Source organism: Oncorhynchus masou, chromosome 6 (assembly GCF_036934945.1).
Source record: "Oncorhynchus masou masou isolate Uvic2021 chromosome 6, UVic_Omas_1.1, whole genome shotgun sequence".
In the NCBI taxonomy this organism is placed as follows: domain Eukaryota; kingdom Metazoa; phylum Chordata; class Actinopteri; order Salmoniformes; family Salmonidae; genus Oncorhynchus; species Oncorhynchus masou.
In genome coordinates, this window is record NC_088217.1 from 49,833,003 (window position 1) to 49,858,474 (window position 25,472).

Genomic DNA, 25,472 nt, shown 5'->3' on the forward strand with positions numbered 1-25,472 from the left:
TCGTTCTCTGAATTGTATTGAAAGTAGTTCCGGGTATTTTTTTTTTGTTGTAGCCTGTGTAGAAAACGACAGAGTCCCGGATGTTGGCTGTCGAGACTGGACTCGAGAGAAAGGCGAACGGGAAAAGGCAGAGAAGCCGAAGAGGGACGACACTGGCGAGAGTTCAACTGGTCTTACCTAGGACAAACTCCAAGAGCATAGGTACCTGAGGGACTTTCTTGTTGAAGAAGAGGTGAAAGGGGAGGGGGCAGATACTTCAATACTGCCCTGGACCAAGGTAACGACCTGACATACCCAGGGTAAGTGAGCTGTAAGAACATGGGAATGGTAGTTGAACTGAGGCCCATGAAATGGACGACTTTCATGGGGGAAGTGAGCTGTACTGAAGTTCTGGGGATTGAGTTCAGCAATCAGGCCTTGATAGTTTTATTTTTGCTGGGACGGGGTGTATAGGGACATCATTCGTAACGATCCAGGTAGCTCGTTTCCTAACACGATAACTAGCATGCTTGATCACAATGCGTAGGTAGCTAGCTATAACTCTCGAACTTGACAGTTAGCACCATTGACAACTGAACAACTTTGACAGCTAACGCCACGGTAGCATTCGTTTTTCCATATCTTTAGCTAACTAGCCATATTGAAAAGAAGCCCGACCATTCTTTGACAAGGTGTGTTGCTAAAAGGTTAGCCATTTTAGCAACATTTATCCAAGCTAAGTTGCTATCGTTAGCTAACTTGGGAATGGGTCACACTGTGCGCACACTGCATTTAGCTAACTCGAGCTAGCCAGCTTGACTGGCTGGTACGTTTGGTCCTTCATCAGCTGTTGGAATGCGTTACGTCTGTCAATTTAATGTTGTCTGAGTTTGTGGGATTTCCCGAGATGGATGATAATCAATGGTCTTAAGCGTCTGTACTTTAACTAGCTCATCAAAAATGTATGCATTGTCAAAATGTCACTGGCTAGTTTGGCTACCTGAAGTGAAGAATTTTAAGGGGGGAAAAAAGCACTTGAGAGCAAGGCTTTGTGGTCAGTTGATTCAGGTTATAGTAGTTCTGACTTGCACAACCGATGACTCTAGAACCAGGGATGTAACACCCAACTCCTGATTTGTTAGCTACAGATTGTACGCTTGATAATGTGACATAACCACATATTGTTGGTGTCCATACTGGGCGTTTACATGAAAGCACCATACAAACCACCGCCATAGATTTGATACATTTTGCTGTTCTTTGCGATATTTTCTTCGTTCTCGATTCCGTGAAAAAAGTATGTATATATATATATTTTTTTTTTTCATTTCCAGTTTTAAGTCGATATACAAAAACCAGCGAAAACTCGGATAATATTTTTGTTGTTGTATTGCGTGAGGATGTTCCTCGCCATCGTAGGTTCTGCACATATTGCATTTCCCAGCATCTTTGCAGGAGCCAGGTGTTGGAACCGAAATTATTTTACAATAGTTCTGTTGTGAGCAGAATTTTGTATTTTTTAAATAATTTTTATTTCTGTTGAGGTAAAAAAAAATAAAGTTCTGAACCAGTTCGAACCCCCCCGAAGAGTTACGGTTCATATAGTTAGTTTTCGTGTATATATTTTTGTTGTTGTGTGAAATCAACATCGTTTTTACTTTTAGCTCATTAATTTACTCCAATTAGCGTCAATAGAGCAGCAACGCGTAAGATAGTAGTTTACATGTTTTGATTGGTCAGATAATTGCAGGAGCTAGATGTAACTGAAATGTCATAGGTGGGGAGAGGGGAAGACATAGAGGGGGTTTGGCTTGAAGCTCTGAACATCATGACGGAATTGGAATGTATTTGGGCTATTACTAGCACTATAACTTCACCGAAATCGATAACTAATAGCCAATATTTTTGAAAAAAAGATGTAAAACTAAAAATAACGTAATTAACCAGTTCTCAAGATTTGAAAATAACGATTATTTTCTGGAACACTAGAAATCACGTAAGTTCCTGGTCCTGTTTCCGTTGCTCTGAAAACGTACTTATTTTCCCTGAACCAGTTCCAAACCCTGGCAGAAACTAGTTGTTTCAATGCATCACGGCTGCAGCCACGTAGTAGATGACGGCTCGTCATACAATGTGACCAAAAACAAAGTTCTGCACACATGTAAGAGATATTCAGTGCATTTGGAAAGTATTCAGACCCCTTGACATTTTCCACGTTTTGTTATGTTAGTCATAATATGGAATCGAGTACTTATTTTCCTCAATACAATACCCCATAGTGATGAAGCAAAACATGTTTTAAGAATTTTGCTAATTGATTCAAAAATAATAAACGCATACCTTATTTACATAAGCATTCAGACTAGATGTCGACCATTATGATTTTTCAACGCCGATACCGATTATTGAAGGACCAAAAAAGCCGATACCGATTAATCGGCCCATTTTTAAATTTTTTTTGTTATGTATTTGTAATGGCAATTACAACAATACTGAATGAACAATTATTTGAACTTAATACTGTATAATACATCAATAAAATCAATTTGGCCTCAAATAAATAATGAAACATGTTCAATTTGGTTTAAATAATGCAAAAACAAAGTGTTGGAGAAGAAAGTAAAAGTGCAATATGTGCTATGTAAGAAAGCTAACGTTAACGTTCCTTGCTTAGAACATGAGAACATATGAAAGCTGGTGGTTCCTTTTAACATGAGTCTTCAATATTCCCAGGTAAGAAGTTTAAGGTTGTAGTTATCATAGGAATTATAGGACTATTTCCCTCTACCATTTGTATTTAATTAACCGTTGACTATTGGATGTTCTTATAGGCACTTTAGTGTTGCCAGTGTAACAGTATAGCTTCCGCCCCTCTCCTCGCTCCTCCCTGGGCTCGAACCAGCAACACAATGACAACAACCACCACATCGAAGCAGCGTTACCCATGCAGAGCAAGGAAAACGACCACCCCAAGGCTCAGAGCGAGTAGCGCGTGCTAATTATCCAGCCATTTCACTTCGGTTACACCAGCCTGATCTCGGGAGTTGATAGGCTTGAAGTCATAAACAGCGCAATGTTTGACGCACAGCGAAGAGCTGCTGGCAAAACGCACGAGAGTGCTATTTGAATGAATGTTTACGTGCCTGCTTCTGCCTACCACCGCTCAGTCAGATACTTAGATACTTGTATGCTCAGTTAGATTATATGCAACGCAAGACAAGCTAGATAATATCTAGTAATATCATCAACCATGTGTAGTTAACTAGTGATTATGATTGATTGTTTTTATAAGATAAGTTTAATGCTCGCTAGCAACTTACCTTGGCTTACTGCATTTGCGTAACAGGCAGTCTCCTTGTGGAATGCAACGATAGCGAGGCAGGTCATTATTGCGTTGGACTAGTTAACTGTAAGGTTGCAAGATTGGATCCCCCGAGTTGACAAGGTGAAAATCTGTCGTTCTGCCCCTGAACGAGGCAGTTAACCCACTGTTTCTAGGCTGTCATTGAAAATAAGAACATGTTCTTAACTGACTTGCCTAGTTAAATAAAGATTAAATAAAGGTGTATAAATTGTTAAAAAAAATGGCGCCCAAAAATACCGATTTCCGATTGTTATGAAAACTTGAAATCGGCCCTAATTAATCGGCCATTCCGATTAATCGGTCAACCTCTAATTCAGACCCTTTGCTATGAGCCTCAAAACATTACCTGAGGTGCATCCTGTTTCCATTGAACATCCTTGATGTTTCTACATCTTGATTGGAGTCCACCTGCGATAAATTCAATTGATTGGACATGATTTAGAAAGGCACACACCATTCTATATAAAGTCCCACAGTTGACAGTGCATGTCAGAGCAAGAACCAAGCCATGAGGTCGAAGAGCTCCGAGACAGGATTGTGTCCTGGCACAGATCTGGGGAAGGGTGCCAAAAAATTTCTGCAGCATTGAAGGTCCCTAACAACACAATGGCCTAATCATTCTTCAATGGAAGATGTTTGGAACCACCAAGACTCTTTCTAGAGCTGGCCTCCCCAGACAAACTGAGCAATTGGGGGAGTAGGGCCTTGGTCAGGGAGGTGACCAAAAAGCCAATGTTAACTCTGACAGAGAGTTGTCGTGCTGGAAGGTTCTCCCATCTCTGCAGCACTCCACAAATCAGGCCTTTATGGTAGAGTGGACAGACCGAAGCCACTCCTCAGTAAAAGGCATCTGACAGCCAGCTTGGAGTTTTGTCAAAAGGTACCTAGAGACTCTCCAACCATGAGAAACAAGATTCTCTGGTCTGATGAAACCAAGATTGAACTATTTTGCCTGAATGCCAAGTGTCACGTCTGGAGAAAATCTGACACCATCCCTATGGTGAAGGCATGGTGGTAGCATCATGTTGTGAGGATGTTTCTCAGGGATTGGGAGACAGGTCTGGATCGAGGGAGAGATGTACAGAGAGAACCTGTCCAGAGCACTAAGGACCTCAACAGGACAGCAACCATAATTTCACAGCCAAGACAACACAGGAGTGGCTTTGGGGAAAGTCTCTGAATGTCCTTGATTGGCCCAGCCAGAGCTCGAACTTGAACCCGATCGAACATCTCTGGAGAAACCTTAAAACAGCTGTGCAGCAACGCTCACCATCCAACCTGACAGGGCTTCAGAGGAGAATGGGAGAAATTTCCCAAATACAGGTGTGCCAAGCCTGTAGCATTTTTTTAATTTAACCTTTTATTTATCCAGGCTAGTCAGTTAAGAACAAATTCTTATTTACAATGAAGACCTACACCGGCCAAACCCAGACGACGCTGGGCAAATTGTGCGCCGCCCTATGGGACTCCCAATCATGGCCTGTTGTGATACAGCCTGGATTCAAATTAGGGTGTCTGTGACTCCTCAGCACTGAGATGCAGTGCCTTAGACTGCTGCCCCACTCGGGAGCCCCGAGAAGACTCTAGGCTGTAATTGCTGCCAAAGGTGCTTCAACAAGGTACTGAGTAAAGGGTCTGAATACTTATGTAAGTGTTATATTGCAGTAAAAAGAAGCACGTTTTAAAACCTGGTTTTGCTTTGTCATGATGGGGTATTGTGTTTAGATTGAGGGGGGGTAACTATTTAATCCATTTTAAAATAAGCCTGTAAAGTAACAAAGTGGAAAAAGTTAAGGGGTCTGAATACTTTCCTAATGCACTGTATCTCACGCGATACAAAACATAAATTCAGAAAGATATTAAATCTATGATTTTTGTAGAATCACCTGCAACTGGAAATTGACATTTTGAAGAATTTTTTTGTTCTCAATTTGGAGAAGAAGAGAAAAAGTATCGGCAAGAACAGGTTAGTTGCATAATTAATGGTGGCGGTTTATATGCGACTTTCCTGTAAAGTACTTCTTAAAATCTTTGGTTATATCACATGATCTGGTGTAAAATATGTAGCTACAGTTTTCTATTATCACATGTCTACAAAACAGAGGTTAAGTTGTTTCTATAATGTGCCATCTCTGCTATATGTCCTGCTAACAAATACAAAAAAAATCTCAACTTAGTACCACAAAGCTAGACCAGACCGGGTTTGTCTTAATCATCCATTATTTATAGCTGCAATATTTCACTTTTTTGATGACCTGACCAAATTCACACACGTGCGTTAGGTCTTTAATTCCCGTTGAAAGCAATTCTAAGAAGCTGTAGTTCTGTTCTGTGTGCTATTTCATTGCTTCCTGTTCTGAAGTTAAGTTTGAGTCTTTCGGTTATGTAAATTCGCTTCAAACAGCTGTGGGTGATTTTATTCATTTTTATGTATGTGTGTATATGTATGTGTGTGTGTGTGTGTGTGTGTGTGTGTGTGTATATGTATATGGAACATTTTAATTTCACAGCTGTTTAATGGTACAATGACTTTGTTTTGTCACAAACTGAAATGACGAACTATTAGAATTTTAGCAACCAGGAAATGGCGGCGTGATTTCTGCATAGTGCATCTTTAAATAGCAGCTGCAGTGTGCTGTACATGCAGCCTTGAAGCTGTTCAAGTATTGATATCACTCCACCGGCATTACATTAATGACTTGAGTTAGTCTTTTGTTCTATTTTGACTTGTTTTTTTTAGAAATTATTGTGCATAAGTCGCACATTTGTCTGATTCCTCAAAGTACAGTTTTGTTACTGAGCAGTAACAAAAACTTTGCAAATGTGGGTGATTTAAAATATAAATTGTCACTCAATGTGCCATTGAGGTTCTCTCTCTCTCTCCTCCCCTAGTGATGTATAGGTGTTCTTTATTGACCCCCCCGATGGTAGTCTGCTATTTGGTTATAACCTAATCTGTTTTGATGGTGATAAGTGGAGTAATCATCTCTTATTAGATTTAAGACTTTTTGGCACCCTCCCACATCCCGTTAATTTCACACAACATGCAAGATGGTGAGATATTCACACGTTTAAAAAAAAAAAAAAAATCTGTTTTCAAGAAATTGTATGAACTGTGAATGAGTTGTTTCTGGATGACTGGGTAGTAGAGCGGGAGATATTGTGCGGCGTGATGCAGCATTGTTGCGGCTTTGTGTGCTGAACTGTTCTCTGAGCATTGTGAAATTAGTCCATCAGTCTGTGCATCAGTGTTCACCTCTATTCTATTGAGGGTTTTCATATCCCTTATCTATGCAAATGTATGGACCATGTAGCCTAGACTTTGAACAGTATTGGCCACAACGTTTGTGTCTGCTTTACATTGGTCACCTCTTAGATGCTCTGTCGTTGGTCCTGTGTAATTAAATGTATCCACAAAAAATTAAGGATTAGGCTACCCCTTTCAGTTTCAAATTGTAGGCCTCATTTTTAAAAATCTTTAAATAAGCTCCAAGCAGGGACAAATGCACAATGTCAGTTGAGGAAGTAGAGGTTCAGCCTCTGCTTGTTCGGTCTGTCTGTAACCATTTCCATCCAAGGATGTGCAGCATTTTGAGGAGATGAGGCACAATGCGACCACAAGCAAGCACTATGGGGTTAAATCTGCTCAACATAAGCGTTCCACAAATGAAAACCAGCACATTGAAAGGGGCTATACCACCCACCCAATTTCCACTTCTTACTGTTATGGACTGAAAAATTCCATTCCTCACAAACTAGATTGGCAGGTTTTCTTGTGATCAGGGACGGGACACTATACAGTGTGCTGATGGTTTAGGGTAATGCTTCAGATGTACCCTCACAAGGATCATGTTTGAGTCTGCCTGCTGTTTTTCTGAGCCCTCTGTGGAAGACCTGCATTTTCCCTGGCTTTTGAGATATTGTGCAGCATTGATTGATCCAGCTGTGCTTAACAGTGGTACTACAAACATCTGAATGAAACAAAATTATTATTTTTTAATCATTGGAGCCTGTTCACTGGCATATGGTATTAATCTTTATCTACCTGCAGGTACTGTATTTCACAGGTTTTGCATTTCATAAAATTGCAGAAGCTAGTATTGAATATTGTGCTATTTCTTTTAATAAGCTTAATAGGATAATGACACCATTGTGGAGAGGTGGGTAGGGTCTCCAAACCGACAAAGCCTTTGTAAGAGGCAGTCTCTCACCTTTCACATACGAGCAGCTCATTTCGAATTCATCTGTGGCCCTGTGCCTAGCTCTGTCTCACTGAGAGGCTTTTTAATTTCTCCCCCTGTTGAAGCGATTATTCAAATGGCAGTCCGTGAGACTCGGTAACCCGACGGCTGGTGGTAGCTGAGCCCCAGGCCCGGCAGGCTGAATATACCAGTCCCCTGCTGCCCAGGGATCGGACAGACAGAACTCAGGAGGGAGGCTATCCATTCAGACCAGCCCAAGCAGTCAATGTCAAGATATTAGCAATCATCATCCTATTATATATAATAGGCTTGGCTATTCTTTTGATTGACTGGTGACTGACCGCAGTAGTGCATGTATAGTGGGCAGTATGTCTTCAATCCAATTGCAATATTGTGGTGCATTGTCCTTATTGATTGATCAGATCTTTGTTCAAAACCAGGGATTTTTTTTTTGCCATTCTTGGGCGGGCTGCCAAACAGTGGGAAAACAATGCTTTCAGTATTAAATTACACAACTGAAACCACAAAGTAGGTAGAAAATATATATATATTTTTTTTAATCTTTGAGAACTAACAATCACCAATATAAACGCAAGACGGGGAGAAATGACAATTCCCCCAAAACATTGTTTTGAGCAAATAACACCGCATTAGCCATGCAAAATGCCTAGATATTCAGGGACCTAGCTTTTAATGCTGCAAAATGGAAAAATGCAAGAAATTCTTCAACTGCAAAAATGTCTATTGGTGCCATGTAGAAATTATGGGCAACGTATGGTCTATGATTTTATTTAATCTGTAATGTTTGCCAAGAAAATACTTAATACGTGAGACTTCCTGATGGGTATTGGGTGGGCACATGCATGCTCCTCTGTTCGTTGCTATGATGGCAGGAAACTATTGCAGGCGCCTTCTCTGAAGCAGCTCAGGCCTAAGTGACTCTGAAGGGTTCCTTTGAAATCTCTCCTATGTTCTGCTCTAATCCAGTATGTAGTTTGTGCTCCTGGTTGTGGTGTTGGTGAGATGGGACTAGCTCAGTCTTCATTAGCAACGCTGTGCATCACCAGAATGCAGATGAGCTATGAAGCCATTCATCTCCTGGAAATGCGTCCCTGATTCCAATTTGAATCTTATTTGCAGTTGTGTGAGCCCACTTCTCCATGTTAAAGAAATATCTTTATGTGAGAGATCAGAGGGGGATAATTGCTCTTAAGTGAACCTCATTTAGTGCTGGCCAGAGCAATTACTGTAACTGCAGTTCCAGGCATTTTCGGGGGCCTGCAGCAGCTGTCATTGAACACTCTGAAGCTGTGATATCAAATGGTGAATAGATTGACATTGGCAAAGCATTATGTGGAAATGGAATGTTCAAGGATGGATTTTAATTAGTTTTGCAGGTTTTATGCAGCTGTTTTGCATCTAAGGAAAGTCATAATTAAAAATAACAATTAGAAACGCATTATTTTTTGTAATGATTAAAAATAAATTATTCTCAAGGTGCTGTAAGGTGAAAGAAAGCCAGCACTTCTTTCCCTCAGGCAAAAACCCCCAGGGCTTGTGGGAGATGTTTTATCATTAATGTTATTCAGGAGCCAAATTTTTTTGTTTTGCTCAGCTGGGCGCTTTAATCTATTTTTGCTGTAAATTAATGAATTTTTAAAGAGCCGTTCGCTGGATGTTGGAATGCAGCATTTGGTTCAGAGTTTTCAAACAACCCCCCCCCTACCTCCTCATGGGATGGAGAGAGCAAGTTTACTGAAGAACTACGCTTGAGTTAATTTTTTTTTATTCATCTAGCAATACACTGCCTAACTCCGTCTCCCTCTCTCCAATATGCAAGGCTGAAAATGTGTCTGTAAAATTTGGGAAGAAACTAGTTGTGGACACTGATCAGTGAAAAATGTTTTAATTATTCTGCTTGCCCAGAATTATCGAAACAAGTCTACACATTTTAACTCAATCTCTTAATGTGTCCATATTGCCATCCGCTAGCTTAGATATGGGCCTTGTTTGTGTGCTAGGGCCTTGTTTGTGTGCTGGTGCCATGTTTTTGGACCAACCGTCCCCATGTTGACTATTGAAGCCGCTACAGAGGAACCAGCTACCCACACTGTGGCCTGGTGGGTTCCCGTTCGAGAACGTGTGGGGGTGAGAGGACAGAGGGAATCATGAATTCATCTCTTGCAACGTGGGGCTGTTGTGGTTCTCTCAGAATAGGCTGCACGTGGCAGCTGTAAGAAGGCCTAACCACCACAATATTTTTTTTCCAGAGGAATTGACTACAGGGAAGGTTTGACCATATATAAGTGTAGATTAGAACATCCCATAGTAGGACCTTGCCATCTCTGCCATGTGAGACTAACAGTATGCGTAATGAGTAAGACTGACTGCTAATACCTTGACAGGATTTCATGAGTTCATCATATTGTACTTGGTGTCCTTGAGTTGTCATCGCCTATCGCAGGACTTTTTCTTTTTTCTTCCTATGCTCAGTAGAAGCAATTGATATGCCTTTACGATTCACACTCTTAAGAGACTTGTGAGCTGTGTGCTGGCGACGGCTTTTGCTAAGCTTACACAGCTTAAGTAATGAGAATGGAGCTCTCCTCCTGCTATTTAGTATCCATTTTAATTACAGTGGCTAGCTTATTCGCTCTTAGCGAATGCAAATTTCACCTCCAAGTTAAATGGCTTAACTTGCTAAAGATGACCTTTTTTGAGAGCGGAATCTTCACCCCAAAACAAAGTTGTAGCCAAGTCCTTTTGCTGGAAGCATTGATAACACTGGAATAATACAATGACCTGTGTGTGAGTTTATACTGCCAGCCTCTCTGTTCAGTGAGGAAAAGTAGGGTCGGTTTAATGAAGCCTTTTGCTCTTAATCCTGATTTTTAGGAAAGTCCGGCTAAATGTGTTAGTAATATGTGGAGACGCTACTCACTGTAACGGTCACTGTCCCAAGTCAGTCCTGCTGGGGTTGAACCAGTCAGGTGACCATTCAACCAGCCTCGTCTCTACGGCTTCAGTCACTGCTCATTCTTTTCCCTCATCTTTCTCTCTCAATGCTAATGCAGACCAGACAAATGATCTCCACCTAATTTCTGAGATTTTATCTAGACTTGTGATGTGGTGCAATGCACATGATCTTTAGGAATGATGGCCAAGTTTTGCAGATGGATTATTTGGGGGGGGGGGGGGTCTTTTTTACCCTTGTGCCCTTTTTACCCTTGTGCCTCAACGTGTTCTGCTGAGCAGGCAGAACGTCTGAAGTCTCCCCCACTATATTGTGCGTTTCTGAAACTCAAATAAATTGCTCTTCACGTAGTTCATGTGCACACAGGTTTCATTTGTGATTCAGAAAATCCCAGAATGAAGCCAAGGGATCTCTGTGGAGTTTGCGGAAACGTCGGTCTGTGGAGCCATAACCGACACAATGAGTGATTTTACTCCCCTCCCTCCCTCCCCTCTCTCTCTCTCTGCTAACCCATACCACTACATTCACTCGCTGCTCCTCACTTAGCAAACAACACATCTGTGGAGATTTCTGAAGAATGCATCTTGTTACTCAGATGAGTCATACTTCCTCTGGCCTGTGTGCTTCTCCCTCAGAGTGGATGAATGAGCGGGTGTGCAGTGGGGGGAGGGGAATGGCAGGATGGCTGCGGTGCCCTGCCACTGTGCCAGTGGCCTATAATGTAATAAGGAAGTGTCAAGGCCACGCCACACTTCATGCAAATGGCGTCGGAGCGTTGTACACGGTCCGTTCCAACATTTTTATTATTTACATTTTTTTTTGCCACAAAAGAGTAAGTAGAACTGCATGTGTAGTGTATAGTGCCCTTTTCAGTGTGTCTGTGAAGGAGCTTGAGGCGAGGCAGATCCATGGTGCAACAGAATTGCCGTCCCCAGGTGGCTGATGTGACGGTCAGCCAGGGTGAGTCATCCCCTGGTAAACTGATGGCCTGGAAGCCCAGCCGCTGACCCTGGCAGGGCTATGTTCCACTGGGCTTGGGAGGCAGGCAGGCCCCGAGGCTGGAGAGGATGGAGCCTGCTGCACCTGGTCATGTCTGAAGCAATTGCTGCCTCTATCTCTGGAGGAATTTGGTGGTGTTAGTCTTTTGTCCAGTGCAGGAATTAAGATTCCTTCGTCAAAGCGTGCACTTTGTTACGTCTTGTGCAATAGGGCTACACACACACACACACACACACACACCTGCCAACCTTGACGTCTAGGAAGAATATATTTTTTTATAGTAGGGAAATTCTTAGGCGACTGTTTACTTTGCACAATGCACAGACTCCATTGATTTGACGTAGTCATTGTTATATAGGCTATGTCAACTGTATTCAATTGTATTGGTGTATAGTTAAATCACATGGCGTTCACATTAGTGTTGATAACGGTTAGTGTTTGACTGCCATTAGGCCTCACTCGGCTTAGTCTTCCCTATACCGGCACTATTTGATCCCTTGCCAGGATCAATAACTCAGTCTGAGTGACCTACTTATGTCTTCTAAGAGTGCCCGAGATACTTATATTTGCAGGAGAATACGGTGGTTAAATATGTCAATTAAATTGTAGTTAAACCCATTTTAGGATTTAAGCACCCAAAGGCTGTGTCAGCATGGTAGTCACCTCAGAGAATTCCCTTCGTTATCGCAGAGCCACAGAGGCATTCTGCAAACATTTCAGATGTAATATCTCATTAGCAACAAATGATTGAATTTTATATTGGCTCTCCCTCCCTCAAGCCAATTCCAAAAATGTCAGCATCTAACTAATTAGCCTTGTCAAAGTCCGTAATGGTATACTTTCTGTTTGATGTATCCATGTTGTCACTCAGACGTATGATTCAATCGATATCAAAGGCTTTTAGTTAGTGTAGTGGCACTGGGCATGAAGGGGAAAACCCCTATAGTACCTAGGCCATCTTGGTCTACCCCCATTTGTGTGCGTAGACCGTATTAATTGCAGGGGAGAACGGATACAGTAGCATAACGCACAATTATTTTGGGACTATTATAGATATGACTGTGTCGATTTTGTAAAAAAAACAACAACAATGTATATATTTTTGCTTCAGTAGGTAGAATTAGCTAGCGCTAGTTGACTGTACATGCGTCCTATTGCGAATAAATCAAATTTATTTATATAGCCCTTTGTACATCAGCTGATATCTCAAAGTGCTGTACAGAAACCCAACCTAAAACCCCAAACAGCCAGCAATGCAGGTGTAGAAGCACGATGGCTAGGAGAAACTCCCTAGAAAGGCCGGAACCTAGGAAGAAACCTAGAGAGGAACCAGGCTATGAGGGGTGGCCAGTCCTCTTCTGGCTGGACGGGTGGAGATTATAACAGAACATGGCCAAGATGTTCAAATGTTCATAAATGACCATCATAGTCAAATAATAATAATCACAGGCAGAACAGTTGAAACTGGCCAGGTGGACTGGGGACAGCAAGGAGTCATCATGCCAGGTAGTCCTGAGCCAAGATCCTAGGTCTCAGGTCCTCCGACAGAGCGAGAATTAGAGAGAGCATACTTAAATTCACCCAGGACACCGGATAAGACAGGAGAAGTACTCCAGAATAGGGTAAGTTAGTTGAATTCCATTTAGGTCTGTTACTTTTTTTATTTGTGTAAAAAAAAAATATATATATATAAAAAAATATATATATATAAAAAAATAGAAAACTGGATTGTTTTGTTATCGAACTGACCTCAAAGCACTAATCACTCAGACCTACCTGCACCTAAACTCAGGTATTTTTCATCCTCTAGCTTATCAATCTTTTTAGCCCACATGTTTTCGGCACATTTCCCCTGATTGACACTTTTCTCATGCTTTCTCTCGTATTTCTACAGCATATATGTATCTATCTATTTTAGTGTGCATTATGTTTGCAACATCAACTCGATATAAAATCGCAGTATTGAATCGCAAGACGTATAGAATGAGGACAATTGTAATACATATCGTATCAGCACCGACGTCTTGTGGTAATATCGTATCGTGAGGTCCTTGGCAATTCCCAGCCTTTCTAGACCCGAAGAACCGATTCTACATTAATTATGTTTAAAAGGGACGGGACCATAAAGCTTGGTGATCACTGAAAATGAAGCACGGGGAAGATCAATGCTTATGAGAGCGGTCTGATATGAGCTGGCTTTAATTGGAAAACGGTGCTGTTTTCCTATGAGGACAGCATCTCAAACTAATCTCTAATTGCAGTTTTTCGGCGTGTTGCCTCATTGAAGCAGAAACAAGCTGTGCTGTTGAATGCGGCGTCTTGGCTGCTCATTCCCTTGTACAAGGCTTTGCTGCTTTGAAATGTCAGTTTGACACGATCGGCCCAGCTCAGTATGACCTCCCTGGACCCGGTGTGACCTCCCTGGACCCGGCATGGCCGCTCCAGGGGGTGTGTTAACAAATTTTTCTTAGGTTTCCTCTAATACTGTGTTGCCTTCCCTTCTGGTTTCTCTCCCCCCATTAAGATGCAGGAGGCAGAGAAAGTCTGTTCGGTAGGGGGGGGTGAGGGAGAGACTGTGTGCGCATTGGGACCTTAATTACTTAATGGGCGCTGTAGAAACCGAGCGCACAAGTTCTGTAGCTCACAGAATGTCTAGCTGCAGAGTGTCAAAGTTAATGTTCTGACAAAAGTGATCATGATTGAGGATGAAGAAATGAGTAGTGCCTCTTTGGCTAATACTGATTTACTACTGGGTGGAGAGGTTCAAGACTCGTAATCCCCATAGTGCTCTCGTCACATTATCCCTCCTCAGAAATGACTGGCTTTGAAACCCCCTTGCCTGCCTCATTCTTGTTCTTTTGACTTTCATGTTGTCCTATAAACTTCACATTTTTAAGGGTTCATAGCAAGCAGGCACTGTTTATTTGGTTAGCGTTAGCCTATTTGTTTTCTACTCTTGCTGTTTTGTAGCCCTACTTACCATGCTAACTTGGCACCCAAGGCAAGAAGTTGCAAATGCACTTTTTAGAACCTAAGGTCTAACTCTACGTTTTATTTACACTGCTCAAAAAAATAAAGGAACACTAAAATAACACATCCTAGATCTGAACTAATTAAATATTCTCATTAAATACTTTTTTCTTTACATAGTTGAATGTGCTGACAACAATCACACAAATTATCAATGGAAATCAAATTTATCAACCCATGGAGGTCTGGATTTGGAGTCGCATTCAAAATTAAAGTGGAAAACCACACTACAGGCTGATCCAACTTTGATGTAATGTCCTTAAAACAAGTCAAAATGAGGCTCAGTAGTGTGTGTGTGGCCTCCACGTGCCTGTATGACCTCCCTACAACGCCTAAGCATGCTCCCTAATGAGGTGGCGGATGGTCTCCTGAGGGATCTCCTCCCAGACCTGGACTAAAGCATCCGCCAACTCCTGGACAGTCTGTGGTGCAACGTGGCGTTGGTGGATGGAGCGAGACATGATGTCCCAGATGTGCATAATTGTATTCAGGTCTGGGGAACGGGCGGGCCAGTCCATAGCATCAATGCCTTCTTCTTGCAGGTACTGCTGACACACTCCAGCCACATGAGGTCTAGCATTGTCTTGCATTAGGAGGAATCCAGGGCCAACTGCACCAGCATATGGTCTCACAAGGGGTCTGAGGATCTCATCTCGGTACCTAATGGCAGTCAGGCTACCTCTGGCGAGCACATGGAGACCTGTGCGGCCCCCCAAAGAAATGCCACCCCACACCATGACTGACCCACCGCCAAACCGGTCATGCTGGAGGATGTTGCAGGCAGCAGAACGTTCTCCACGGCGTCTCCAGACTCTCACGTCTGTCACGTGCTCAGTGTGAACCTGCTTTCATCTGTGAAGAGCACAGGGCGCCAGTGGCAAATTTGCCAATCTTGGTGTTCTCTGGCAAATGCCAAACGTCCTGCACGGTGTTGGGCTGTAGGCACAACCCCCACCTGTGGACGTCGGGCCCTCATACCACTCTCATGGAATCTGTTTCTGACCGTTTGAGCAGACACATGCACATTTGTGGCCTGCTGGAGGTCATTTTGCAGTGCTCCTCCTTGCACAAAGGCGGAGGTAGCAGTCCTGCTTCTGGGTTGTTGCCTTCCTATGGCCTCCTCCACGTCTCCTGATGTACTGGCCTGTCTCCTGGTAGCGCCCCCATGCTCTGGACACTACGCTGACAGACACAGCAAACCTTCTTGCCACAGCTCGCATTGATGTGCCATCCTGGATGAGCTGCACTACCTGAGCCACTTGTGTGGGTTGTAGACTCCGTCTCATGCTACCACGAGAGTGAAAGCACCGCCAGCATTCAAAAGTGACCAAAACATCAGCCAGGAAGCATAGGAACTGAGAAGTGGTCTGTTTATTGGGGGTGTCTTGCTAATTGCCTATAATTTCCACCTGTTGTCTATTCCATTTGCACAACAGCATGTGAAATTTATTGTCAGTGTTGCTTCTGAAGAGGACAGGTTTGATTTCACAGAAGTGTGATTGACTTGGAGTTACATTGTGTTGTTTCAGTGTTCCCTTTATTTTTTTTGAGTAGTGTATTTCAAAACTCATGGATAATTGAATATTAATCCCCCAAAAATGTGATACACACCACTGTAGTGCGAACAAATGTTTAGAAATTCACACAGTCATGAGAGCCAGGAACTGTATTCAGTAGATGGAGTCTACATGCAGAATACATTCAGTATGATTGTGTGTGTGGCTATTCGATAAGTGTTTGGGTCTGTAAGTGGCATGATCTTGGAACTGTTAATACGTTGAAGCTCCTGTGGACAGGCTCTGTAGGTCAGCAGTCTGCTCTGCTGCACTACAGCTCCTCTGAACCAGTGAGTCATGTTGCATACCACATGACTCACCACTTTCGCCAAGTGAGTCATCTCTAACAAAAGCGCCTCATATGGAGGAGGCTGAGGGGGAACCAGGAACCTCTTTCGGAGAAATATTTTTTAATTTTTAAAATAAAATTGCAGTAAATGGTCATATGATACATTTCTTCATGCTGTCCGCTATCAGCTTCTCCGAATCTGTCTCGTCATTAGCCTAGTTTGTGAGCGTACGCGTGTTCTGTTTTCTGATAACCATGAATTGGTGAGGATTGTATAGCATAGCGGTGTTCAACGCAATTTGTTTGTCATTGTCCTATCCTTTGCAAGAATTCTCTCACATTTCTCATCTTCCCAGCCATCTTGGCAGAGAACTTAAAGCAGTATAGTGTTGTGCATTTAATCTGTTTTTGAATCGTCAAAAAAATAATAATGTATTCACGTGCTTGTTATCTGACAGACATGTCCTCCATGGCTGTTTCACAATATCCATAGCCTGCACCCCCCCCCCCCCCCCGAACAGAATTTGATTTGAACTCCAAGGCCTTCTACACTCTGGCTTTCCTTGTTTTAATAATCCTGCTATATCAATTGCAGTCTTAGTCAATTTTGTTGTAGAATTCCTAGTGAAGCTTTGCTGTGGTTCTAAAGTATAATTCCTTTCTCGCTCACTGTTAAACAGAAGCCATGCCGAAGACCCGGGAGAGCAATGGGGAGTTTTATTAACCTATACAGCTGTTTGTCCTTGGCCAACACATGCTTTCTCATGCTTAGGCTATAATAAAACCATAATGACAGGCGTAGAGGCTGAGACGCACAAATAAGAAGTGATCGTTGTCTTGGGCATGTGATCTCTGAGGCAATGGAGACTGGTTTGGAGCTCTCGTATTGCGGCGGTCTCTCGCCCTCTCAGCTGAACAGTTCTGATTGATGAAGCGCACGCAGTGTCTCCTGCAGGATATAGGGTTGATATTGCTTCCGTGGATTTTCGGTGTATGGCTGTTACTCATTGTGAATATTATGTATTGTACAATGGCGGTGTGTACCCCCTTAGACGTATTAGTAATCCTATTTCTATGGTGTTGTGTGCATGGCCCCTTTTTAAGGGGAGCCTGTGTCTGCTGGCTGGCTGTTTCTGGGGCCCCTAAGTGAAGGTGTCTCTGTCAGATGAGTGACGCTCGGCAGAGGCAGCAACTGGGACTTGTTTCATCTCCTCTCATACAGCTCTGGAGCAGACATGCAAATCTGCTTTTAATGAGCGCAGCCTGTGGTGTGTGTGTGTGTGTAGGGGGATGGGGATATGCTCAGGAATTTTAAAGTGGGGTAAAAGGAAGGTAAGGTGAGCAACCGACAGCAGCGTGCCAGAGCAGAATGGGAGAAAAAGGCTTTGTAATCTGTGAGGGAGGTTGAGGGGTATGTCAGATGTGATAGGAAGTCTCCTCTCTCGACTCAAACATTCATTAGCCCCTCTGATATCTGACGTGGCTCCCTCTCTTTGGTGCTAAAACACTCGGGTGAAGCTGCAAAGGTTTTTTGGGCGATTACATTTCCAACCAGCATCAACAATAATGCACATTGCTTCACACAGAGAATTACTGTGAGGGCTTTGAAAGTTTGATTTATTTTATTTTTATTCGTCTGGATGTTTTAGAATTCCCCCCCCCCTTCCTATGTGTCTGCAGTACATTCAGGTTTTCCAAGCCATTACAGTAAGGGACAGGGACATAACAGCTTTTAGTCTTGCTGTGGACTTTGCTACAAAGCGTGCAGGGTACTTTTACCTGATCTTTGGAAAGTGATAATCCATCAGTGGTGCATGTCATGTGACGTCTGGATGTTCGGTCGTGACATGTAGCTCTGTGGAGCCGTGATGCAGATGAGCTTTGCGCTGTCTGTAAAGATCCTGGATCAATGTACGATTTATCGCCTTCAGCCGTTGTCATATAATGTTAATACACTGAGGACTTAAGACTTTTTTTTGATGAGCTTTTGCAAATCGATTGGCGGTGAACAACCATCAGCTGCCACTGACTTGATCGGAATTTCCCTGGAGGTCCTTATAGCCCTGCGAAATGGCTGCACTCACTAGGCGGTTTCTATAAAATACTAGACCAATTTGTACAATCTCCACAGTAGTGCACTTAGACAACCCAGAGACTTATCGCTCAATAAATAATGTCATAAAATATTGGATGAATGATATATGGTGGCTATGATGACGACACACTCAGTGTAGTCCACTGCTTTATGCGCCTCCCAGATGTTTCTTACCACACGTCTACAAACGGCCTTGACGCAGCTGTTTCATGGGAGGAGCAGAGGGCGTTCCACACCAGTCTGTCCCACGAGTACAGTTCGCTAGTGACCAGATTCAGGAATTGTCAAGCAGCCCCCATGCCTTCCTCCCCTCATAAAGTGAGAGTTCCATAGCAGAAGCATGCTTCTCCTCACTGCCTGCATGGGCTTCTGCCTTCTCTCTGACAACACCAGTTTCAGATTACCACCTGGCTATGGCTGCGTCCTAACACTGGAGGGAGTTCCTCTGTCTGTCTTGACAGCCAGGCTACCGTAGTGTTGAGTCATGTCACTGGACACAACACTGTGGTGCTGTTCTCCTGAAGCTGCTGCCATGTGGGAGTGGTGGCTGGTGGCTTTGTTCTGTTGCGTTGCTGCTTCAATGTAAGTAAACAAGTTCAGCAAGCCAGGTCTGGGCAGGAGACTTGATTGTCTGCAACACTGTATTGTTCAGTTTTTATTATTATTATTATTTAAAATAAAAACATTTCCAACTGTGTGGACTGGTCAGCAGGAGGAGTGATCTCTCGGATCAGATGTGTGATCAGCGACGTGTCGGCAGTGGCTCTGCCAGGCAGTATGAGTTCAGTCCCCATGGTGATTTCACAGTCTGATACTGCTGCACAGCGGCTGTTCGGACAGCGTGTCTGAAATTTCCATCGCTTCATTTGAACATCGTGCACTTGGCTTTGGGAGATAATTTTTGCTTTCTTTGAGCTTTTTAAAATCTAAATCGTATACCTGGTCATGATAAATCCTCTGGGTTAGTGATGCCCTATTGTGCTGTTTGATGAGCAATGCCATGTTGATTCCCTTTTGCCTGGAGGTATTTGAACAGCAAAGGCCTAGAACAACAATGACTCGTACAGTTACCTTCTCTCCTCTCCTCCTCCACACCCAGGTAAACAGTGTGGTCTCTTGGAAACCAAACGCGTTGACGCAACCTGGAACAGGGTGTGTGGGAGGGATGATGTTGACAGGTGGCGATGCTGAATGCCTGTCTATCTCCGACTCTCAGTCACTCACATGGCCTAAAGCTTCCAGGAAGCTGCCTCCTGAAGTTGCTCAGTCTCAGCCAGGTAGAGGGCAGGAAGCCGTGCTACTCCAGCTAGTCTTGTTATAGACTCCATCCGCTCAAGTCCTACTGTTCTCTCTGCTGCCGCACGGCAAGGGGTACGGATGCACCGAGTCTGGAACCAAGCCACCCAACTGCTAAATAGTTAGTGCATAAAGGGTTAATGCAGATCGACTAAGTCTTTTGACTCCTCACACATGCTGCTGTTAATGTTTATCTAACCTGTTGCCTAGTCACTTTGTCCCTGCCTTTTTTAATGTTCATATCTTCCTCAATTACCTCATACCCCTGCACATCGGGCTCCAGAGTGGCGCAACGTTCTTAGGCACTGCATCTCACTGCAAGAGGCATCACTATAGTACCTGGTTCGAATCCAGGCTGTATCACATCCGGCCGTGATTGGGAGTCCCATAGGGCGGTGCACAATTGGCCCATCATTGTCGGGGTTTGGCCAGTGTAGGCTGTCATTGTAAATAGGAATTTAACTGACTTGCCCAGTTAAATAAACAATAAAAACATGGATTTGGTACTGGTACCCGTGTGTGTGTGTGTGTGTATATAGCTAAGTTATTGTAAGTCATTGTGTATTTATTCCTTGTTAAATAAAATATTATCTTTTTACCTTTCTCTGCATTGTTGGGAAGGGCCCATAAGTTTCCATTTCACAGTTCATCTACACCTGTTGTTTACAAAGCACGTGACAAATCGAATTTGATTTGATTTGGAAGGCTTCCAGAGAATGCCTGAGGAGTTTCTAACCAGGTTTGACCATGGCTGAGTCCTGGTGACTGACTCGTGGTGTCCCTGGTCCATTCTACAGCTGATTGTGGTTTCTCCACTCTCTGTCAACTCTCTCATTTTACTAGGGCTAACGGAACACACAGCAGCAGTCTCACTCTCAAATGGAATGGGATCGCTCTCCAGAAGAATGTAGAGCTCTGTAATGGATGATTTGTTTCTCCTGGCAGTGAATATGGGCCACTGATGGACTGTCTGTGCTGGCTGTGACCCAGTGATGGGGGGGGTCACTCAGATCTAGTGATGGCATGTTGTCCCCCTAGCGCGCACTTCTGCAGAACGCCCCGACGTCACATCAAGCAGCCCTCTGCAAAGATGGCCTCCTCAGCCTGCCTGCCCTGCGCCAAATGGCTACGCTGTCTGAGCAGAGGCTAAGCTGACGCTCCAACAAAAGATGAAACTATTGACCTGTGACTTAATCCTCTAATCTCCGCTGTTATTGTGCAACGACAAATGCAGAGGCATTATCGTTCCAGGGAAAGGGCACGGTTTTATGACGGGTGGCCCAGCCAGCCCCTTTGCGATGTGCCATGAATGCCCATCATGCTCTTATTGTGCATGGTCACTCTAGCATAAGCTTTATCTTAGTCAATTACTGTCTCGAATGCTGCAGTCTGTTCCATACTATTTTTGTGTGTCTATCAGTTTGTGGGCTGTGCTGCATGCGCTTTTCCACTGGCTACTGGGCGGCGTTATCTCATGCAGGGTAGAGGGTACAGTCATGCTTTATTTATTTATTTTTAAAGAGGGATGGGAGGGAGGTGGTGGTGCCTGGAGGGAGGTGCAGTAAAACGCTGAAATGGAACTCGGGGAGTCAAAGAGCAGCTCTTCAACACCAACCAGTTCCGTCAGGCAGTGAACTCTTATAATAAGCTGTTCATTATTTCTGAGAGAGTGGATATTGATTAAAAAGCAAAGCGGTTTTAATTTTAAACTCAAATGTTAATGCCATCCCAGGTGAAGACAATTTTTCGGCTTACGTGACGAGAACCTCTAACGACTGAACCAAAGTGCCTTATTCTCCCAATTAGAATGGCGTTGTATTTATATTTGAAGCACTAAATAGGCCTGACTAGTGTTGTAGCTATATGTTGCGCTAGTATCACTCTCCGTCTTTCCACAACCTTGTGTGCTGCCTAGCCTGAACCCTGTCTCCATTTTGAAACTCAGGACATTATTCCTGTGATGTGATTTCTGAGCGTTCTCTGCCCACCCAGGTAATTCCTTCGACTCACGCTTTGGCAACTTCAGCTTGTTTTCGTTATTTAACGTTTCAGTTGCCGCGAGGAAGAGCGCTTGTGCACCGTTATTTGTGAAGGTGGTGATATGGGATTTCCAAATGCACAACGTGGTGCTGGAACTCCATGTCAAGACGAAGCGGCTTATTCCGGCAGAGTCCATGCGTTTTTTTAAATTGCAGGAGAACTTCCTGATTGTGAGTTTGCTGTATCTCTACTGATGTGACACTGGAGCCAATCATATCTGGTCCAGAGGCAGTGCCAGCGCCTCCCTCCTTACCCCAGTGCCTGGAATTTAATTGTGGCCTATAGGATGGGATCTGGGGAATGCTGATGAGGGGAAAGGCTCAAGAATGCCACCAAAACAGTCCTCCTGCCAGTCCCTTAAGTGGTCTATTTGGGATTCAGCAGCAGCCCCTCTCTGTCCTGTCTGTCTTTCTCTGTGTCCTGTCTGTCTCTCTGTCTGCCGCTCCGGCTGCCAGGCTGGCGTGGAGTCGAGCTCCCCGGGGGAGAGTGTTAATGCAGGCCCTCAGGCCCAGGGACCAGGGTAATTGGGTTTGCATGGTCGGTGTCAGGGCACCCCCACCGCTCCCTACACAAAGGCCACCTCCCAGCCAAGCTGTTAGGGACAGAAACACAAACCCCTCCTGATCACTGGTGTAATTCATTGGAAAGGCTTATTGAATTACTGGAATGCTGTATGTGCTTTTTTTTGTGTGTGTGTGTGTGAGGACCTGCTGCAGACTGCTAATTTCTAATATCCCCAAACGGCGTAATTACTGCAGCTTCCATTCAGAATCCTTTTTCTCTTGTTTTCAAGTACCCAGGGGGTCGTGTTAGCTTTCCTTACGTCTGCTGTTTCAAAACAGACCGTCCAGAAATCTGCGTCTTTAAACCCCGTTTCAACTGCGTTTTTATGATTTTTTGTTGTTGTTTTGTTTCTTCAATAGTGATCAGGGGCGTACAGCTATAGTTTACATTCTCAGACACTACGTTAGTACAATGCACGGCCATCCTATGTCTGTTTATCATGGAGCGAATGCAGCCGGCTACATTTTCCGAATGTTTTGCTTGAAGTTGAGCTCGCATTTTACCGGAGAAAAGTAGGCTACAAGAGGATAAATACCAGAGAAAAGTAGCTCCACATCAGTCAGAGCGCTGTCTGCTGATAGAATGCCAGTTCCTGAATTCTCATTCAAGTGCAGAAGTGCAACTGAAGTTTAAAATGAGTCTGATTCTGAGCAGAGATTACAATAACCATTTACAATAACCATCTGTTTACAATACCCAGCAAGGTATTTCTTACGCCTGAAAAATCACAATCGGCGTTAACGCGACCCCTGGTGTCTGTTTGACCAGGTCTTGATGTGGGGTGGGGGGGGGGTCACAGTCTGTCTGCGCTGTAACCTCATGACAGCCTTGAGGCTGAAGCTGCATGGCTGGGCCTCATCCAACTCCGACTGTATTGGCTGGCCTGGTGTCAGCTGCCTGCTACGGCTTATGTAGACAGACATGCACATCCATGCGGACTATTATACTCTGGTTGGTTTGATGCTGAGTGCTTCGAGCACCCCCACTAGTATGTTTTTGCTCAGTGCAACAAGAGCCAAGTTGTTCATGTCAACATGGCATGAAAAGGGCAAGCGGGCAAAGATGAGTCTCTTCCGACCTGGATATGTGTAGTGTTTTTTTTTTTTAAAGCTTTTGTCCTGAATTGAAATGATCACTTCACTTCTGTTTTGGTAAGAAGCTGAGGGGTGGGAGAAAAGCAACCGCTCTCAAATTCATTCAGCGCCGTGGCTGCGAAGACTGGCCATCCATGATATTAACGTTTTACCTGTGTGTTGAGGTTAGTGTTTGTTTACATTTACTTTGTTCACAAACATTGGAGTAAATTTTGCTTGGTCATGAGGTATTTGCAAGTTATATTCTTTTAAGAATCAATGGGTACATAAATCCAAACATTTCAGAAACTAAGGCTTTAAACTGCCTCATACACACAGCATGGTGGCAATCTCCACTGATTGGCAGAATAGTTATGGAGTATGGTGTTAAGTCACTGGCGAGGTGGGAGCAGGTGAACCGAGAGAACCCACTTCCCCTACAGTATACCATAGACTGCTTCACATAACCACCAAACCCAACCAATTAAATAGACCGGTTCCCAACACTGAAACAGAACTCCAAATGCATAGTTAGCAACTATCTGCAAACACAGGCCCTGTCTCTGAGCCCAGCTTGGCTGCGGGCTACAATAAGCTGAACAATGTGCTCAGCAGTTTGAGCAGTGAAGCGATAATTGACACATCCTAAAAAATGCAAGTAAGGATTGGGTTATTAATGCTCCCTCTCTTCCTGGCGGTGGTTTCAACGGCACCATTAAGCCTTTAATTGAGAAGGAAGATTGAAATTAAAAGTCGTTGCCTTGGCACTGCCATTACCTACTTGATTTTTTTTTTTAATGAAGATGAAACCCCCTTGGGGGTGTACACACGACACGATTACAAACGTGAGCATTCCAATCACAATGGCCAGCCGTGTTCTTCCAAAAATAACTCTTCCAATAAGCCGTTTGCTTCCAGGACTGGGGAAAAAGTGAGGAATCTCCCTTTTGAGTGACAGACAGGTGAGCGGGGTTCTAAGAAAACAAGGGCTTTTCAAGCAGTGGAATAAGGCTGTTGATATAGAAGGTATGGCCTGGGTTTCGGTTGAGAGTGAAGATGATACCAAAAGCTTGTTACCAGGTTACATCACACTTGTGAGGTGTGTGCCAGATCTTCAGGCGTAGCAGAGGGGGACTCGCTGAGCCATTCCCGTCTCTTTCGCCAAGTTACATTACTTTTTTTTTTTTGAGTCATTTAACAGACTCTCTTATCCAGCGTGACTTACAGGTGCAATTAGGGTTAAGTGCCTTGCTCAAGGGCACATCAACAGATGTTTCACAGAGTCTGCTCTTCTTCGGTTACTGGCTCAGTGCTGTTAACTGCTAGGCTACCTGCCATCCCTCACACTACAGGAAGATATCGCTTGTAACCGAAGGCTTTTCTCTTTCTCGTCTTAGTTTATCTGTACTCTCTCTAACATGCTCAGGGGCAGCATTTAATCACCAGTGGTGTAAATATTTACTGTTGAGTTTTTGACTACCGGTGACTGTGTTGGGTCTTAAGGAGATGTGCAGCACTATCATGGCCATGGTCTCATGGTCTTGTGTAGCCAGGCAGACATGCTGTGCTGAGGTGTTAAGTGTGACAGATGCATGGGGGGGAATTCATTGCAGATAAGTGCATTAGAAGGTACCAGACCAGTATTCCTATCAAGAGTTTTGCGTCTATAAGTGTGACTGAGAATGTAGAGTCTGGATATCCCTTTCTCCGGGATAGGGAATGATTCAGGATATCTACAGGTTTCTATAGCTTGGTAAAGAGAACGTGGTAAGCATTAGGCACTAGGAAATGTAGCCTATATGGAACTATAAGCAGGTACTGAAACGACGGCTTGCCAAGTGTAAGGCTATGCAGCAGACGATGGGAAGGGGTGAGTTTCAAACCCTCTTCTTTCCGCTCCGTCTCAAGACCGTGAAGGTGTCATCTACTGTGACGGTATGGCGAGGACGGCAGGCTCCTTCACTAGTCACCCTGTTGCCTCAGAGGATGACGCCTATAGACAAAAGGGTTT

General features: G+C 43.8%; 1 protein-coding gene across 1 annotated transcript in view; it reads left to right on the top strand.

The window, feature by feature from the left end:
• Positions 1-25,472, top strand: part of LOC135542205 (forkhead box protein J3-like) — an 87,683-nt gene continuing 62,211 nt past the window's right edge. Inside the window, exon 1 of the mRNA XM_064968991.1 lies at positions 1-299. The gene's annotated coding sequence lies outside the window, so the exon portion shown is untranslated. The remainder of the gene's footprint in view (positions 300-25,472) is intronic.